We start from the raw sequence: 19961 nt of genomic DNA, 5'->3' as shown, positions 1-19961 counted from the left end.
AGTATTGAATTACCACCATATTTAAACTACATGACTATTTTTCGAAAACTGTGCATATTAATTAATTTATCTTATTGAATTTGACCATATTAATTTATAGTTAACCTGCTTACTTTTAATTTGTGATAGAAGAGTTCCCTAACCATATAAAAAAATTTGACTGAACAGGGATTTGAACCCGAAACTAAGAGATTTTTTAGCAAAGGGCAATCGTGCAAATGACCCTTAAGGCATAACTGAAAGTCTTTGAAGACGGCAAACTTTGTCTTATAAGGCAGACTTTTAATTATGCCTTAAGGCAAAAGTCTGTCGCATAAGTCATACTTTTTGCAGAAGCCTTGCCTTGTTTTTTTTGATTGAACGAGGTTTGAATCTTGAACCTCGAGATATTTTCGATCACCTTTTTAAGCAAATGGCAAAAATTAAAGACAAGCAATTTGAGGGACAAAAATTAAAGACCACCCCAAAAGAAAGAAAATCCGCTCTCAATAAGCCCATTAAAGTGGGTTTTGGCGCCTTAAAATAGCTGCCCAGACAAAAACACACACGATGTCACACAGGATGTCTGAATTGTTGCGTATGCCTCTTTCTCCTATAGTCGAAGCTAATTCCGATGAGGAATATGATTTATCGGACAACAGCAAGTCTTCATCACCAACCAGGAAAGCAATCGACTCCGATTCCCGAAAATCCGTATCAGAGTCGATTAATGGTGCTGTAACCGGCAAGTCTGAATCCGGTGTAAAATGGGACGATGACGGAGAACCGCCTGCGTCATCGCCCCTCAATTTGGATTATATGGTGATGACGAAATCGTGACGGAGGACGACAATAGCATACCGGTAGAAACGGTGATCAATGCTGAGGAGAATACAATCCAGGAGAATACAGGTGAAGATGAGGAGAATTTGGTCGATGGATTTAAATGCATAATGTGCTTGAAGGTCGCCGGCACGTCGTCCACCGGCGGCGGTCTATTCAAGTTGAAAAAACCAAAGTTTCTGAAGAAAGGAAGGGATTAATTGCTATGTTAGTTTTTGGTGCTGATCCTCTGTGTACAAGTTGCGGCTAGTTCACCAGTTCAATTAGTTCTACATTGATGATCATCTATGTTTGTTTGGTTATTAGAAGTATATTTTAGCTATAGTCTATAGTACCGTTCTAGTTTAATGTTGTGATGAAGAGAATCTATCGAGAAACTAGTTTGCTGTTTTTCATAGTACTAATAGTGATATGCTGCTAGTCCGCCGATATATGTTTTGGTGCTGATCCTCTGTTTACCATTCCACGAATGAAGTATGCTGCTAGTTCACCACGAAAAAACAGAGTTGCCGTCGTCTTGGTTCAAATTAGTTCTTCATTGGCCAGGGAGAAGTTGCTGATCATCTCTGTTTGTGATGAAGAGAACTAGTTTGCTGTTTTTTCCCTTTCCTATCATAGTTGTTGAGTATGTAAATGGAGCAGTAGTAATTCTCTGTAATGGTGAATTCATGAAGATAATGATAAAGCAGCAATATTAGTAGTATTATCCTATTACTCTTTCTTAATTGCAGGTTGTATGTTACTTTTTTTTTTAGTATTATTTTTGTTTTTTTTTTCCTATATTAGAATTTTAGAAACGCAGGTTTCAACATCTGTTATTTGTCAATGAATTCATTTTAAGGGCATTATCGTCATTTAGGTCTTAGGTTTTCCACGTGAACTAACGCGTCAAACATCTGCTTGCATCTGGCAGTCACTACCGTTTCGTATTCAGGTTTGCATTATCTCTTTGCCATTGCTCTTGTTTGTTAGACCTTCTACACCTATTTCTTCTCTCTTTCTTATTACTTCTACGGTATGATTGGAGTGATAACTTTCTGGTTTCTATCCGTCGTTGTTAGCGAACAACGGACTTGGAAGTAAGGATAATTGGTAAGGTTTTATATTTTTGCTTGTGTCTATCTGCCAAAGAGGAATTTGTTCTTTCGGAAGAGAACCAACCGTCCAACAAATCAATACAATCGATTAGTATGTTAAATCCTCATTCATCTTTAAAATAACCCCCCCCCCCCCCCCCCCCCCAAAAAAAAATGGAAAAGGGCTTAAATGGAGTAGGTAATAAACTTACAATAACAATTCTATCCAAATGTATAAGCACATCCATAAATTAAGACGACAGCTCAAACGAGGAAAAGACTGTTCTGTTGGTATTAATATTTTGATTATTTAATCTGAAATATTAATATTGGTAGATTGCTACACATTTACGATTACAGATAATGTATTGTTTGGTTGATGGAACTGTTACTTCTGGCTTTTCTTCAGTTGTAAAGTTTTGATAGCGAATGTTTTTTTTGAAAGTCTCACTGGAGTGTTTCCGTACATCTTTCAGCAATATAGACCAGTTCATGGTGCAGCATATGCTGATAATTCTTTCTCCATGTATTCGAAATTTCTACAGCAAATTGGAGATTGTGAATCTATCTGTTGGGATCTCCATTTCACATTAATTTTGGATTTGATTACCCTACAATAAGGATTTAATGTCACAATTAAGTGTGATTTCCACCTATTGTCTTTTGAGCAATAAAGAAGTAAGTTGAGGTCATAAGGGTTCTACATAATTCAACAAGGATGTCAAACTGGTACTTCCAAGTCTACTGGTAAAACATTAGAGTAACAAAATAATATAACTCCGATTTCTCGCACATGAAAAAGCAGTCGAGGAGATGAAGCTTTATTAAGATGAAATCTTTTTAAGTATTTATTTAGGAATGATGTTGCTTCTCTGTCATCAACATTAAAAGAGCAAGAAAAATCCTAAGAACTTACATCAAACATTAAATGGGGAAAGAATGTTTCCTCTTTGCAAACACCAAATTCAAACTGTTAAGGCTTAGAGTCATGGCAATCTCTGTGATTCATAACTTTGTAACATCAGTGGTCTCTCATTTGTTTGAATGGAGATGGATAAGTGTAAGTTTTGTTTCGTTATTAATCAAGTTCAGATTTGTAAAGAACAAAACAAGAAAATATTCATGTGCTTTATAGCTCACTCGACTGTCGGATCAGGAATTCCCTTATTCCTTAGTGTATTTCTGTCATTTTAACATGTGTTTGCATCGTGCGGGTGAGTTCATTGTAGGAGCTGCAATGTTGGTTTTATCATATTGCTGAGGTCTGTGTTGTGCATTTTGTGAAAACATCTGCCAGTTGCAATAATTATTCCAAGATCATCTCAGGAGTTGATGCATGTCAATATATGTCATCATCAATTTTTCTCATTCTATTTCCTTTCCGTAATCATTATTTATGACAGTTGGATTTGGGAAAAAGACTAAACATGTCACTAATGGATCACCAGTAATAAATGTTGTAAGAATGCAGCATAGTATGATGCTACCACGGATGTAAAGAATGTATGTAATCTATGAGTGCAAATTTTATTCCAAAATACATGTAAATTATATCCATGGTTAGCATGTGATGTTGCTTATCTGATTTGATGCTAACTTACAGTTATATCTTTTTATTGTATGCAATGTCATATGAAGCCAAAGTTAAATGAAAAACATTAGTTTCGACTAAAGGTGTGACTTATTTATATTTTCATTTTAATATTTTATGCCATTTTGTTTAGTAATGTTTGCTTCTCGATGCAGCTTTGATTCTTGATAATATGGCATAGGATAAATGTTGAGTACTTTAAACATAATGAATGGAGCCGAGGAATAATTACCTAGATACGATGCTCGGACTGCTTTGCCTTATAAAAAAAAGATGCTTGAATTGCTTTGCAAGTTAATTTATCACCTGATATTAATGTCGTCCTGTGTAGATATGATGTTGGGATTGGATTTGATTTCATATCATCGGCACTCATACAGATGAAGAAGAGCAGTTGGACCGAGTACAGGTTCAAAGATATCTCTACGAAAGGGTTGAACACCGTGAAGTTCACCACTTTAGCGTAGAGGAAATTCTAAAGAACTTTGTGATGATTTAAAGGTTGCCAGGACAATAAGTTGAGTGTAAGAAGAGCTGTTGTACTGATCATGTACCCGCACTGAAAGCAATTAGGAAACAAAAGAAGCCCGTTCATTGTCTCCGATATAGAAGCTTCTCTCCACGACGACGTCCATGTTCTAAGGTAACTGGGTTCTTGATTATGTTCAAGGGAAATCCGGAAATGAATATGTGATCTAACAATTGCATTGGATATTCTTTGTACTTTTGCAGTAATAGTACTGGTGCTCTAAGGATGACTTACCTTTCATTGCTTGCGTGTACTACTTTATGAAAATGTAGCTATGTTTGAAGGAGGGCTTAGCTTTTACCTTTTGATATTTTTTTTACAATTTAATGTTATATACTGTTGATATGCAGGACTTCTTTCATATGGTGATGAATACAATACTAAAAGGGATTGGCATTTGGAAAATCTGAAGGTCGTAATGGAGAATGTATCACTTGTCGGCCATACGAGATCAATAACTGTATCTTTTGTTCTAAAACATTGTAAATGATATTCAACAATTAGCACGCAATATTATATATTCTTTTGATTCGATGCTAACTTACAAACATCAGTCTTAACTATCTACAATTATTGGAAACATAGTTAAACGTTGGGCTCGTGTTGGCACGGGCCATCTACACCTAGTTTTATTTTATTATATATAATAAATGATGGTTTCAACGTGTATGCTTAATGGCATAAAATTCAGATTTAAGGGCAATTTCGTCATTGCACAATTCCATTTGAACCGTGGCTTTCAATCTACAACTAAGCAGCCACGTATTATTTTTTTGCTTTCTTTCGGACATTTTCGTTCTATCTTTCTGCATTCCGATCTGGAAATTTCTTGGCCCAATGCACAGACAAAGAGACAATCCGCCATTACCCAGCATGATCGAAGTATCTAACCGAGAAAGAGCGATAGACCCAGCTAAGAGCAAATAGGCCCAGGTAATAATCCCTTTTTTGAGGTTCAAAATTAAGTTTGCTCTAAAGCCTTTTTGCTCCATTATCCCTCTGTTTAAGCTTTTCTCCTTTGTTTGTACGTCTTACTGGCCATTAGCTTTTATTTGATTATAAATTTCTCTATTTGCTCTTTGATTTTGGGGTTTGTTATACCTATTGAGTTTGTGTCGACTAGTGTTTTAAAAGGCAGTTTCAGGATTCGTCTCGAGGCTCGCCCTAAGGCTAGGTGCTGGCAAAACACCCCGAGGCTCACGTTCGGGGCTTAGTTTCTGTGAGGGCCCTAAGCGCTCGTCTGTACGCCCTAAACCCGCTTAATGCCCAACGTTCGGGGCTCGCTTAACAGTTCTTACACAAATTATATGTTAAATTTCTTAATTAAAATCACTGAACCCTATAATTCTTTAACAAATGGATGATACTTTATAGTTTTTCATCCATATAAATAAGAATATTGGGTGTAACTCAAATAATAAGTCGCAGTATTGCATATTTACTATTTGAGAACATTGTGAGGGTGAATATCACTTAATATTTCTTTTAAAAATACTATAGCCAATTTGTAAATGTTCACTTGTCATTGGTCTTTTGACTTACGTCTCAAATTTATCATATTTTATTATTTCGCTATTTGAAAGGAATTTTCATTTTATTCATGAACGAGTTACGTTTTAATTATACTACTGATAAAGTTTATTGATATAAAATAAACCGTATGATAGTAATATTGTTTTAAGAAATTGTAATTTTTTCATTGTTTGAAAGCTAAGATGTTATAATTGATATGTATTCCATAAGAGTTTTTATTTCATTATATTATTTACACTTGTAAAATTATGTTATATATAATTACAAGTTGTAAGCAGGGGTTACTAGAGGGTGAGGCTAATAAAACTTTTGCTTTTGGGCCCCAAAAGATTTTACCGATGAATTTTATGATTTAGATTTCTCTTAAATAATGTTGAAGATTGTAAAAAGAAGTATAAAATATATATAACAAAAGAAAGAAAAAACACTATCTATGTATTACGAACAATATTCTAATACTTTGAATTAAACTACTCAAATCTTCATATTATTAAATAAAGTTTTTACAATAACATCCTAGGTAATGTCTTTAAAACACATGGCTAATAGATTGTTGACTTGAATTGATCCTCATTAATATAAATACTAATGTTACCATATGAAGTAAAAGACAACAAGTATGAAAAATAAAAAAAGGCAATACTAATTTTTTTTAATGTAATTTTACCTAATTAAAAATATTTATTGTAATTATATTATTTTGTGAAATACAAAAAATTAAATATCCATGGGGCTTACGCCCTGTGCCTCGGGGCTTACATCTCGCCGAGGTAAATGTAAAATGCTCCGCCTTACGCCCTTGCCCTTTAAAACACTGGTGTCGATTCTAAGCCCATTAAAGTGGGTTTTGGCGCCTTAAAATAGCGCCATGCAAGCAACGCCCAGACAGAATTTGAAATCAAAGTTTCATTTGCATTGCACAAAAAAAACACACATGATGTCACACAGGATGTCTGAATTGTTGCGTACGCCTCTTTCTCTTATAATCGAAGCTAATTCCGATGAGGAATATGATTTATCGGACAACAGCAAGTCTTCATCACCAACCAGGAAAGCAATCAACTCTGATTCCCGAAAATCCGTATCAGAGTCGATTAATGGGGTTGTAACCGGCAAGTCTGAATCCGGTGTAAAATGGGACGATGACGGAGAACCGCCTCCGTCATCGCTCCTCAATTTGGATTATATAGGTGATGACGAAATCGTGACGGAGGACGACAATAGCATACCGGTAGAAACAGTGATCAATGCTAAGGAGATTACAGTCGAGGAGAATACAGTTGAAGATGAGGAGAATTTGGTCGATGGATTTAAATACATAATGTGTTTGAAGGTCGCCGGCACGTCGTCCACCGGCGGCGGTCTATTCAAGTTGAAAAAACCAAAGTTTCTGAAGAAAGGAAGGTATTAATTGCTATGTTAGTTTTTGGTGCTGATCCTCTGTGTACAAGTTGCGGCTAGTTCACCAGTTCAATTAGTTCTGCATTGATGATCATCTCTGTTTGTTTGGTTATTAGGCGGCCTATTCAAGTTGAATAAACCAAAGTTTCTGAAGAAAGGAAGAGATTAATTGCTAAGTTGGTTTTTGGTGCTGATCCTCTGTGTACAAGTTGCGGCTAGTTCACTAGTTCAATTAGTTCTACATTGATGATCATCTCTGTTTGTTTGGTTATTAGAAGTATATTTTAGCTATAGTCTATAGTATCGTTCTATCTACACAAGTTGCGGCTAGTTCACTAGTTCAATTAGTTCTACATTGATGATCATCTCTGTTTGTTTGGTTATTAGAAGTATATTTTAGCTATAGTCTATAGTACCGTTCTAGTTTAATGTTGTGATGAAGAGAATCTATCGAGTATATTTTAGCTATAGTCTATAGTACCGTTGTTTGGTTTATAGAAGTATATTTTAGCTATAGTCTATAGTACCGTTCTAGTTTAACGTTGTGATGAAGAGAATCTATCGAGAAACTAGTTTGCTGGTTTTCATAGTACTAATAGTGATATGCTGCTAGTCCACCGGTATATGTTTTGGTGCTGATCCTCTGTTCACAATTCCACGAGAAGTATGCTGCTAGTTCACCAGTAGTCAAAAACAGCGTTTTTTTTTAGATGACATGGAATCGCAACTGCTACCCTTAAAAAGGCAAATCCCCTGCTGTCGTAGGCAGGGGGTTTCGAATTTGAGACCTCCATTATGAAAGCCTCATACTCAACCAATTGAGCCACCCTTTAATTCTAGCTTAACATTGTGATGATATTGCTGTTTTTCCCCTTTCTTATCATAGTTGTTGAGTATGTAAATCAACTCCAACACATTCACTGAAGGCTAAATGCTTAGTTTTTTTATTTAGCTGGAATTTTCTTACTCCTGTTAATAGCATTGACCGTTTTTTGGACTTTGTTAGCTCCATGGTACTAGTATAGCTTTAATGTAATGGAGACTAACATGTTTTTTTGCTTCAAAAGCCCTTTGGCTTTTGCTTCTGTATTATGGCACCTTCCAGTTGCCCTATATCAATGACAACATCTTACTTCATCAAAAAAAAAGTTGTTGAGTATGTAAATGTAGTAGTAGTTCTCTGTAATGGTGAATTCATGAAGATACTGATAAAGCAGCAATATTAGTAGTATTATCCTATTGCTCTTTCTTAATTGCATAGTTATGTTCTCGAGCTGGTTGTGTGTTACTCTATTTTAGTATTATTTTATTATATATAATAATAATTGATGGTTTCAACGTGAATGCTTAATAGCATAAATTCAGGTTTAAGGGCAATTTCGTCATTGCAACAATTTCATATGAAACGTGGCTTTCAATCTACAACTAAAGCAGCCACGTATTCCTTTTTTGTTTTCTTTCCGATCTGGAAATTTCTTGGCATACATAAACCCACCATAGCTAACCCAATGCACAGAAAAAGAGACAATCCGCCATTACCCAGTATAATCTAACCGAGAAAGAGCTAATAATTCCGTTTCGAGAAAGAGGAAATAGATAATCCCTTTTTGAGGTTCAAAATTAAGTTTGCTCCATTATTCCTCTGTTTCTACGTCTTACTGGCCATTAGCTTTTATTTGATTATAAATTTCTCTATTTGCTCTTTGATTTTGGGGTTTGTTATACCTATTGAGTTTGGGTCGACTTTCTTGGTGATGGGAGAACTCCAAAGTGTCGCAAATTTAACAAGTGACTGTATAGTTTAATCTGCTTTTTTTTTAGTTATTCTATACTTTTGTCACGTAACCGCGATTGTTACTTTTGTCAGTGTGCTATTAATAAGCAATGAAGCCTTTTTATCAGATTACAATGATGTGAAATATGCGAGTTAAAGAAAGTTTCTTGTTAAGCATTTTGAGAGTAACGGGGTAAAAGAAAATAGTGAAAGAATCTGAGTATTATGATGTTAGTTCTTCAGCGTATGCAAAAGTGGTATGCAGAGCCCCTTATCTCAAGGTTTTCAAATTTCCTTCTTTATGTTTAAAAATAGTAGCTACCATTAGTAAATAGTGAGACAAAATAGAAAGCTTACAAAAGTTTGGTATGTCTAAGTGCTTTTGCTCTATAGGTGTTTGAGAAAATTCTTCAACGAATTAGACTTTCTATTATTGCTTTCGGATTTAATTTCTTCCTTCGCTTCGGAGCAGGGGCGGAGCTACACTACGTCAAGGATGGTCTAAAAATTATACTGTATATATAAGGCAAATATTGTAATATGAGGATAAATACTATACATTGAACACCCTTGAAGCAACTGAATGCTTTAGCTCAGCGGGAAGGGTGTCCCACATTGAGTTTTGCGTCGCATGTTTGATTCAGCGTGAAGCACTTTTTTAACCTGTTTTTGTTAAAAACAAAGTTCTGCCGCACTGAGAGAGTTACATAAACATAAAGACTTTCCTGTTCTTTAATATCATTATTATTCCCTTGAAATTTCTATCCACGAGGATCCATCCTTTTTATATCAAAAACAGCGGAGTTAAGTAACATTTTGTTTTCAGTTTCTTCACATGTATGACTGCGCTAGCACTTAAATTGGTGTAATTTTTCATCTTTCTCCACCTTTTTGGTACAGGGAGATAAGAAGCTGTGAGGAGTATGCAATTTATGTGCTGTTTTTCATCTTCTAAATTCTTGTTCTGTTCTTTTTGCACTATGTGCTTTTCGAGTAAAATCTGTTCTCAAATGCAATCATATATCCAAATGGAAGGTACTAATGGTGAATATATGTGTACACTATACATCTACTCACTAGAAGTGTCAAGGTTCAAGAATAGTAGTCAGTTATTGTGTTAGAAACTCAAGATAACTAATCACCACAAAAAAAGAAAATCAATATGAGTCTTATCATCTTTAAATATAGCTTTAACAGAGCTCCCAATAGCACACACATGATCTATGTAATATACTGTAAGACTAACATGTCAGCCTAAAATATAACTTGAAACTCAACCCTGTTTACTGCTGCTAATAACTAATTCAGAAATTCAGGACATATCTAAAAGAAGAATGAGATATTCTAAGAATATCTTTCACAAATGTAGGGCCTCTTGAAGATTTCTGATTTTGAATGGTCAATACACAATGCAGAAGCGACACACGACGTGTGGAACACTTGATTATTTAGCACCAGAAATAGTGGACAACAAAGCCCATGATTATATAGTTTACAATTGGACTTTGAAGAGCCTTTGCTATGATTTTTATACGTGTGCTCCCCTTGTAGCTGAGAGCCAGAATGAGGCTGAAAGATTTTTTTTGAGAAGAGGCTAGATTTTTGGGAACCTGCGGGAAGACATATTTAGTTATTGAAACACTATGAATTTTTCTGTTGAAGTTGTTGAAGTTATAGAATCTGGTAATCATACGTCTAGCTACTTTCTCTTTATTGGATCATTACTACAGTAATTTGTGAATTATTTGGTTGTTTTTTATCAGTAATAGGTTTACTTGACAAAACATCTACAGTTTGAAGGACTTACTAATGTGCCAATCAAAACGTGAGCTACTTTAATATACTGATTGAATAGCTAAACATTTCCTTTAATGTAGTTCTTTTATGAAGATGATAATGCGGCCAAAACTCCTGCTCCAATATGCAGAGCTTTTTCCATCTTAATGCGACCTCTAAGTTGTAAGCTATCTAGATGTTGTCATTTTTAGAGGAGATCACCAGCGGAGAAATATTAAAAATTAAAACATACTATTATTTACTTACATGTTCACCCAGTGTAGATATATAATGTATCGTATGTGCTTGTGTGCGTGGGCGCGCTTGATTAAAGGAGGCGCTTCAGAGGCTTTTTGCTACTCTAAAGCCAACATCTTATTACACTCCTTATTTCTTTCGTTCTCCTTTAAACAGTCAATATGCTCTCTGTTAAACCTGCCAGAGTTTGTTGTGCTTTAAAAAATGTAGGACACCATTAGTTTATTATTGTATATCCTTCTTATCTCTACTATATAGTCTCTATAGAACTTACGAACTTGACCAAAATTCTTTTCATAGTAAGAAGTTCAGGAGCAATAGCTATCATCTCTTCAGAATTTGAACAACTCATAATCCGGATGACTTTTCTTGAGGAGATTTTGTTAGGAATGATTGTCAGGGCACTTTACTTCTATAATATCCATCGTCTATTGTTTATGCCGTGACGTTGTCTGAGTCTATCGAAATATTATCTCTGATGAGCCAGTTAATATGCTGCTGCTTTAGATGCTTGGAATTCTCTAATATTTCATTGTATCATTTGCTTACAGTAGTTAGCGTTTCTATTTCCAGATGGGTACTGAAATGCTATGCCTTTATAAAGTGACAATTGTTTATGGCTGGACACTAATATTTTTATTTGGTTGACTGATTTTCAGTTTTTATCCCCTTAGAGTCTTAGACTAATTGTAGATGTGAATTTGTTGTTTTGTTTGCCTCTTTTGCTCAACTTGTCTGTCATTGGAATATCTTTTCTACTCTGAAATTTTAAATTACTACTTATGTAAAACTTTTTCACAGATGGATGAGGGCAGAAGTACAGCAGTTGGATTCTACATGCTTATGGTGGGAAAAACTTAGCATTTTATTTTGTTCCTGAACTCTCACTATTACTTCCTCTCTTTGTTGATAGCTTGTATAAAATTGACATGGTTTGTGTAAAATTCATCATTACTCTTTTACGAGTCTATGCGATGGCTTCTGATTTTCGTCATGAAAATACAACATGCATGAATGGGTGTTTTGTTAGAAATGCATGTCAAAAACATCTGACATTTAGCATGCTATGTTGTTTATTTGATTCGATATTAATTTCTACGCATCAATATATATTTATTTATTTTGGCAATTTTTATAATTCCCAGCTTTCATAATAGTGGGCTCGCAGCCGGGGCCATCTCTATCTAGTACTCAATAGAAAATTACTAAAAGAAAATATTAGTACTGGCGTTTTTTAAAATTTTTAAAGCTACATTTATTTCTTTTTTTTTTTTGCACGATATGCCCTTCAAAGGCACTGGTCTTTAATTTATTTCCCTCAAATTGTTGGTCTTTAATTTTTGTCCTTCACCAAAACCCCATGGGTTCCGATTCGAACTCCGTTCAGTCAAAAATTATAAAAGAAGTCGTCAGGCAGATTTTGGATTTGCCGTGCAGAGTTTAGGCAAAAGTCTGCAACCTTTACCTTAAGGCTTACTTTTTGCCCGAATAGGCCTAATTTTGGGTAAGGTAAACTTCTACTTCAAGCCCTAACTTTTACCTGAATAGGTCTAGTTTTGCTACAAATCTCTGCCTTACGAAATCGTTCTTTTGTTCTTTTACTGAGTCGAAGTTCAAATTCAGAATCTTCGGACATTAGGCAAAAGGCAAAAATGAAAAACCAACGCCTTTGAAGGACAATCGTGCAAATGACCCATTTCATTTTGGACCAAATTTTGTTTGATTAATAGCGGCATATTAAAAGAATATGAGGAAGTAGTAATTTACCATCCCCTTGTATCAATTTATACGAGGATGTTTGATTGAATATATAATTTACTTTTTAATCACATTTGAATTCTTGGCTATTTTTCAATTAACTAACCCGCGATAATTTGATGCAAGCTCATGTAGAAAGAAGCCTACACGCTAACACATGTACCGTACCAAGTAACTTTGCTCGCCAAAATTAGGCGAAATGAGAATATATTACATAATAATATTTTGTCTCTACTGAAATTTGAACATCTTGTACCGCTGATCATTTCATCCACTTCATTAACCGCTAAGCAACAATTTTAGGTGATTAGCGTAGTATATATGTCAGAGTAGTTCGTCAAGCTTAGGGACATAACATTAACAAAGGTTTATATAATGATACCATCATTTTGGGAAATCAAAAGCAAATTTCCCTTCAGGCGTTTATTTTACTTTGCTTAAATGCGCGGACAGTCATTTAACTTATTTTCTTAATTTAACTCTTTAATGAGTGAGTCGTTACTAGTATCAACATCAGTTGATTATAGGCAAGTCATTTATGAAGTTGCTTACATTTGTTTTAGTATTGTGAACAGGGTTCTCTAGATGAAGCCAGCAAAAGTAAAGAAACATAGCCTCATAGCTGATCCAGTTTTGAGCCAGCACTGAATTTCACAGGTCCTGTAATTGAATAAAAAGTTGAGTTCAAACTGTAAGTGTCGCGACTAACGGGTGATTTTGTTATATGATAGAATGCCATTCACTTAGTAGAAAGGGGTTATGTTTTAATATTCTAATTGATAAGAAATGGCTGAAAAATGGAGAACGACCTGATCTGTTATATGTTCTCTTTGTACACCGTACAGTGCACAGCAACAGCTGTAAAGCTGCACACAAGTACAGCAGAGTTGCTGCGATTCGGCTTTAAGTCAAATGTGATGAGCCCATATGTTCCCCAATATATGTACAACTTGCTTCATCATAATTGACTTAGAAAGAATAGTTCATATCTTTTTAGTGGTATTTACAGATAACCCTTTTCTTTTGCCTTCATTCTTCAAGTAGTCACTGGGAGCATTTATGTCATCTGTCTCTCTTGAAATGCACACGACCATGTCATTTGAATGAGCTACTCAAATAGTAATTGCGATTTACATTATAAATTTGTTTGTGCTAATTGTAGGGAATGGACAAGCTGCATTTTAGAACACGACGCATTGGCGATCGACTAGATGCTCACGTGATCCTTGCCGAGTAGATTAGAGAGATTTTAGTATTTAACTATCGACGTAGAGAGAAACAAATAGAGATTTCAATTTTTGTGGAAGAATAGCAAAAGAATGCAAAATTTATTGCATGCAGTCTTTGTCCAAATGGTATTTTCATTGGTTCTAACTTTTGTATGAACTACTTCATACGGAAATGGGAGAGATTTAAACGGTCTGACTCCATGATTGCTGCAAAATACCCCCAAAAGTTTGGAAAGTCATAATCTCTAGCATTGAAACAGGAGCAATTAGCTTTCTTTCTTTTCATAATATGGTAGCAGAATTACAGGAAACTAAACTGCTCGCACATGAGAATGATGGTACGACTCACAATGCAAAGAACACACAGTACAAAGTCCCATGACCCCAGAAATACGACCACAATTTGCACAAAATCCCAAGGTAACATTAATCCCCTGATGTTTAAGTCGTCAGATTGGACAAATGAACAATGTCCAAGTTGATCTTATATTAAAGGTTTTAAACAATGAAGTCATAAAATAACAAACACATCGTACGATAGAAAAATAGACTAGTATAATTAAAAGTAGAAAAAAACACTAACATTATTAATTAGTAAATTTTAAAAACAAAAACAATAGCACAAGCCTATCATAGGGCCTTTTGCCAAAGGCGCATAATTTGAAGACAAGACTCATCATCGGCCAGTTTTTTGTTTTGCCAAAGGCGCATAATTTGAAGACAAGATTCATTATTGGCCAATTTTTTTCCATCGTAGTGTAAACTCAGTTTGTGAAATTGAACCCCGACCTTTTCTTGAATGGCGGCTTTAACATCTCCAATTTTGTCATCATGCCCAACCATTACTTGAACATTGCGACCAGTACTCTTGAAGTTGATTGTAAATAGCAATATTGGTCCATATCGAAGGATTAAGGTAGAACCTTTCTTGATTCCTAAAGAAACAAGAGTCTGCGTATCTCTCGAAACTCCACCCTCCTTATTCAAAAGCTTCTGTCTGTTAAAAGAAACTCTTTTTTTCTCTTGAATGTAAGTTTTAACTGCAGCTACGGTATCATCTGGCTCAACCATTAGGGTAAAAGAATTGCGACATAATTTAGTACCATCTATAATGTCATCAGATCCAACCATTGGTTGGATTGATAGTGAACGCCATTTAATCACGTCTTTGTACGTGTCATCATGAATGATGATTTGCATTGTTCGGCTCAGTGACCATGGATCTTTGACAATAAAGCACATCATAAGCATTCTTACGGATATTTGCGTTAATGGTGCGTATCGAAGGATTAAGGTAGAACCGTTCTTGATTCCTAATGAAAGAAGAGTATGCGCATCTCTTAAAGTTTCACCTTCCTCATTCAAAAGTTTTTGTTTCCGAAAAGAGATTGTAAGGACCCCACCGCCTGGGTCGCCCAGTACCGGTGAGTAGACCCCTTGCGGGCCCCCTCCATGACATGCATGCTTGACATACTCAGGTATTGTATGGACAGGAAATCACACCAGTTCGCTGCGCCCTGCAGAGCTTCGAACCCGTGACCTCAAGCCTTTTGTTCTCCCAAAGGAAACGACTCTCACCAATTGAGCTGCAAAAGGCGACTTGTGTTTGAGGATCCGCAGGTGTAACCCATGCATGCTGCGGGTTGCCCTCCATGACTTGCTCATGTACACTGCATTATTGTGGCAGTGAAATCACACCAGTTCGCCTTTTACCAATTGAGCTGCAGCTCAACTGGTAAGAGGCGCTCCTTCGGGGGACAAAGAGCTTGAGGTCACGGGTTCGAAGTGCTGCAGCACGCAGCGAACTGGTGTGATTTCACTGCCACAATAATGCAGTGTACATGAGCAAGTCATGGAGGGCAACCCGCAGCATGCATGGGTTACACCTGCGGATCCTCAAACACAAGTCGCCTTTTTTGTGAGGACCCACAGCAGGTGTAACCCATGCATGCAACTGTGAACCCCCTGGGTATCTGGACCCCATGAACATGACTTGACATGACATGACATACTCAGGTATTGTAGCAGTGAAATCACAACAGTTCGCTGCCCCCTGCAGAGCTTCGAACCCGTGACCTCAGGCCTTTTGTTCTCCCAAAGGAGACGACTCTCACCAATTGAGCTGCAGCTCAACTAGTAAGAGGCGCTCCTTCGGGGGACAAAGAGCTTGAGGTCACGGGTTCGAAGTGCTGCAGCACGCAGCGAACTGGTGTGATTTCCTGCCTACAATAATGCAGTGTACATGAGCAAGTCATGGAGGGCAACCCGCAGCATGCATGGGTTACACCTGCGGATCCTCAAACACAAGTCGCCTTTTTTGTAAGGACCCCACCGCCTGGGTCGCCCAGGACCGGTGAGTAGACCCCTTGCGGGCCCCCCTCCATGACATGCATGCTTGACATACTCAGGTATTGTATGGACAGGAAATCACACCAGTTCGCTGCGCCCTGCAGAGCTTCGAACCCGTGACCTCAAGCCTTTTGTTCTCCCAAAGGAGACGACTCTCACCAATTGAGCTGCAGCTCAATTGGTAAGAGGCACTCCTTCGGGGGACAAAGAGCTTGAGGTCACGGGTTCGAAGTGCTGCAGCACGCAGCGAACTGGTGTGATTTCCTGCCTACAATAATGCAGTGTACATGAGCAAGTCATGGAGGGCAACCCGCAGCATGCATGGGTTACACCTGCGGATCCTCAAACACAAGTCGCCTTTTCTGTGAGGACCCACAGCAGGTGTAACCCATGCATGCAACTGTGAACCCCCTGGGTATCTGGACCCCATGAACATGACTTGACATGACATGACATACTCAGGTATTGTAGCAGTGAAATCACAACAGTTCGCTGCGCCCTGCAGAGCTTCGAACCGGTGACCTCAGGCCTTTTGTTCTCCCAAAGGAGACGACTCTCACCAATTGAGCTGCAGCTCAACTAGTAAGAGGCGCTCCTTCGGGGGACAAAGAGCTTGAGGTCACGGGTTCGAAGTGCTGCAGCACGCAGCGAACTGGTGTGATTTCCTGCCTACAATAATGCAGTGTACATGAGCAAGTCATGGAGGGCAACCCGCAGCATGCATGGGTTACACCTGCGGATCCTCAAACACAAGTCGCCTTTTTTGTAAGGACCCCACCGCCTGGGTCGCCCAGGACCGGTGAGTAGACCCCTTGCGGGCCCCCCTCCATGACATGCATGCTTGACATACTCAGGTATTGTATGGACAGGAAATCACACCAGTTCGCTGCGCCCTGCAGAGCTTCGAACCCGTGACCTCAAGCCTTTTGTTCTCCCAAAGGAGACGACTCTCACCAATTGAGCTGCAGCTCAATTGGTAAGAGGCACTCCTTCGGGGGACAAAGAGCTTGAGGTCACGGGTTCGAAGTGCTGCAGCACGCAGCGAACTGGTGTGATTTCACTAATTTTAGAACTCCATTAAATTCTTCTTGATACGTTAGGATCCTTGTAATATTTTTGTTATATTATACAGTAGATTTATTTGGTTATTCTTCTCGAATATTACTTTCATTTTAGATTTATTTGATTATTCTTCTCGAATATTACTTTCATTTTCTATGTAATATTTTTGTTATATTATATAGTAGATTTATTTGGTTATTATTATCGAATATTACTTTCTTTTTTTGGTCTCGACTAATCGGAATCGGTGCTGTGTAAGGCCTATTAAACTTGAAATTAACCGCTCGTTACCAAGATGTTTTCATTCCCAAGCTCGAATACGAGACCTGGTTAAAGGTGGAGCTATATTGTATTCTACCGCAAACCTTGGTGGTATAAAAATATATACATCTATATTCATCTAAGTACATGATTTTTGTGTAGATTTTATTTCCTTTATTAGAGAGTCAAGTTTTTATACATGTATATAAGTTGTGGTTTGATTCTCTCCTTCCGTTTTCTAATTTCCTTCTTTTTTCGAATAGATTCTCTTACCATTTTTTAACACACCCTTTGTCTCACGTACGTTTTTATACATTTAATATTGGTTTATACATGTATATAAGTTGTGATTTGATTCTCTCCTTCCCTTTTCTAATTTCCTTCTTTTTTCGAATAGTTTCTCTTACCATTCTTAACACACCCTTTGTCTCAAGTGATTGTACATTCAATATTGGTTTGTTGGTCTCTAAACAGCGGTGTCATTCGACACAGTTTCATACACACACACTCACATATATATATATATATATATATATATATATACACGTACGTACGTACGTATTATCGTATGTGTTTTTTGTAAGTTTATAATGATAAAGTTCTCAAGAAATAGCCCTCTCAATTAGACAAAAATATGATCCATATAGAAATAACTTTTCATGTATATGCATATTAAAGTTAATTCTATGAATTTTGATTAAATTACAAATGCAGATATTTTTCTTACAAATTTAATCTGTATAGATTCTTTTATATGCATATAAAAATTAATTCAATTTACATACCCATTTTTTCATTAGCTCCAGCACTTTTCAATAAGCAATTTCACACAAAGAGTGGAACAAAAACAATCATATGCTTAAAAACATATGATTATTAATTTTTCATATGCAAATGCTATTTAGAAAACAATTCCATATCTTTGAGTAGAAGAAATCAATTTGTTGGTAATTCAATATTTGAAATGCATTAGTAATACTGTGCTGAGTTGGACTCGGATTAGTCGGTGCCTCAATATGGTATCGAACACCGAAAGAAAAACCAAATAATAGGAGTAATATTATATTGCTGCAAATAATAAAAGAAATTTGCAAACACGAGTTTGTGCATATTTGATTATCAACATTATTACTCATCTACTAACTCTACATAACTATGTCATTTTTTTTCCACTTTTCCTCACCCACAGAGAAATTCAAAGAAATTGCAGAATGACTTACCTTAAACTATAAAAATCAAGATGTATAATTTTAAAATTAAATAAATTGGTTCCGAAAACCAACTTAGATTAGCTCTAAATTACAAAGAAATTAGAACCAATAGGAAATAGAGATTTTTATTGTATGCAGTCTTGTCAAAATGGTATTTTCATTGGTTGTAACTTTTGTATGAACTGCTTCATATGGAAATGGGAGAGATTTAAACGATTTGACGTGATGATACAATCTTAATGGAGAATGATCAACCTGCAGCTTCTATTTACTCTTCTTTTTTTTTTTTTTTTTTTTTACATTCCAAAGTTTTAGCATTATATTATTTATTTATGAATTGATTTTGTTGGGAATATTTCTAATCATTGTAACATTAATCCCCTGATGTTTAAGTTGTCAGATTGGACATTTGAGATCATGAACAATGTCCAAGTTGATCCTATATTAAAGGTTTTAAACGATGAAGTCATAAAATAAAAAATAGATATTTTCATTCCTAAGCTCGAATTCAAGACCTGATTAAGGGCGGAGGCATATTGTATTCTAACGCAAACCTTGGTGGTAAATAAATATATACATCTAAGTAAATGATTTTTGTGTAGATTTTATTTCCTTTATTAAAGAGTCAAGTTTTTATACTCGTATATAAGTTTTGATTTGATTCTCTCCTTCCCTTTTCTAATTTCCTTCTTTTTTCGAATAGCTTCTCTTACCATTTTTTAACATACCCTTTGTCTCAAATGTTTGTACATTCAATATTGGTTTGTTGGTCTCTAAGCAGCGGTGTCATCCGACACAGTTTCGTACACACACACAATTATATATATATATATATATATATATATATATGCGCGCGCGCGCACGCGCATTGGAAACATCTCATATGTGTTTTTTGTAAGTTTATAATGATAGAGTTCTCAAGAGATAGCCCTCTCAATTGGACAAAAATATGATTCATATAGAAATAACTTTTCATGTGTATGGATATTAAAGTTAATTCTATGAATTTTGATTAAATTACAAATGCAGATATTTTTTTTATAAATTTAATCGGTATAGATTCTTTTATATGCATATAAAAATTAATTCAATCTACATACCCATTTTTTCATTAGCTCCAGCACTATCCAATAAGCAATTTCACACAAAGAGTGGAACAAAAACAATCATATGCTTAAAAAAATATGCTTATTAATTTTTCATAAGCAAATGCTATTTAGAAAACAATTTCATATCTTTGAGTAGAAGAAATCAATTTGTTGTTAATTCAACATTTAAAATGCATTATCAATATTGTGCTGATTTGGACCCGGATTAGTCGGTGCCTCAAT

The 19961-nt window shown here is 36.0% G+C and overlaps 2 long non-coding RNA genes across 3 annotated transcripts; both read left to right on the top strand.

The window, feature by feature from the left end:
* The first annotated feature begins 1770 nt into the window (after nucleotides 1-1770).
* LOC132599533 (uncharacterized) lies at nucleotides 1771-4583 on the top strand. Its single transcript, XR_009566861.1, has 3 exons — nucleotides 1771-1914; nucleotides 3821-4132; nucleotides 4369-4583. It is a non-coding gene; the product is annotated as an uncharacterized LOC132599533 (long non-coding RNA).
* A 165-nt stretch (nucleotides 4584-4748) lies between these two features.
* LOC132600736 (uncharacterized) lies at nucleotides 4749-11822 on the top strand. 2 transcript variants are annotated; one of them, XR_009567297.1, is made up of 3 exons: nucleotides 4749-4951; nucleotides 10096-10409; nucleotides 11562-11822. It is a non-coding gene; the product is annotated as an uncharacterized LOC132600736 (long non-coding RNA). The 2 variants fall into 2 exon arrangements; XR_009567296.1 differs by lacking the exon at nucleotides 4749-4951 and adding an exon at nucleotides 4971-8564.
* Nucleotides 11823-19961: the final 8139 nt, after the last annotated feature.

The sequence above is a fragment of the Lycium barbarum genome, chromosome 6 (genome assembly GCF_019175385.1).
Source record: "Lycium barbarum isolate Lr01 chromosome 6, ASM1917538v2, whole genome shotgun sequence".
Taxonomy (NCBI): Eukaryota; Viridiplantae; Streptophyta; class Magnoliopsida; order Solanales; family Solanaceae; genus Lycium; species Lycium barbarum.
Note: the sequence above shows the minus strand (reverse complement) of the source record. Positions and strands in the feature narration are given on the sequence as shown.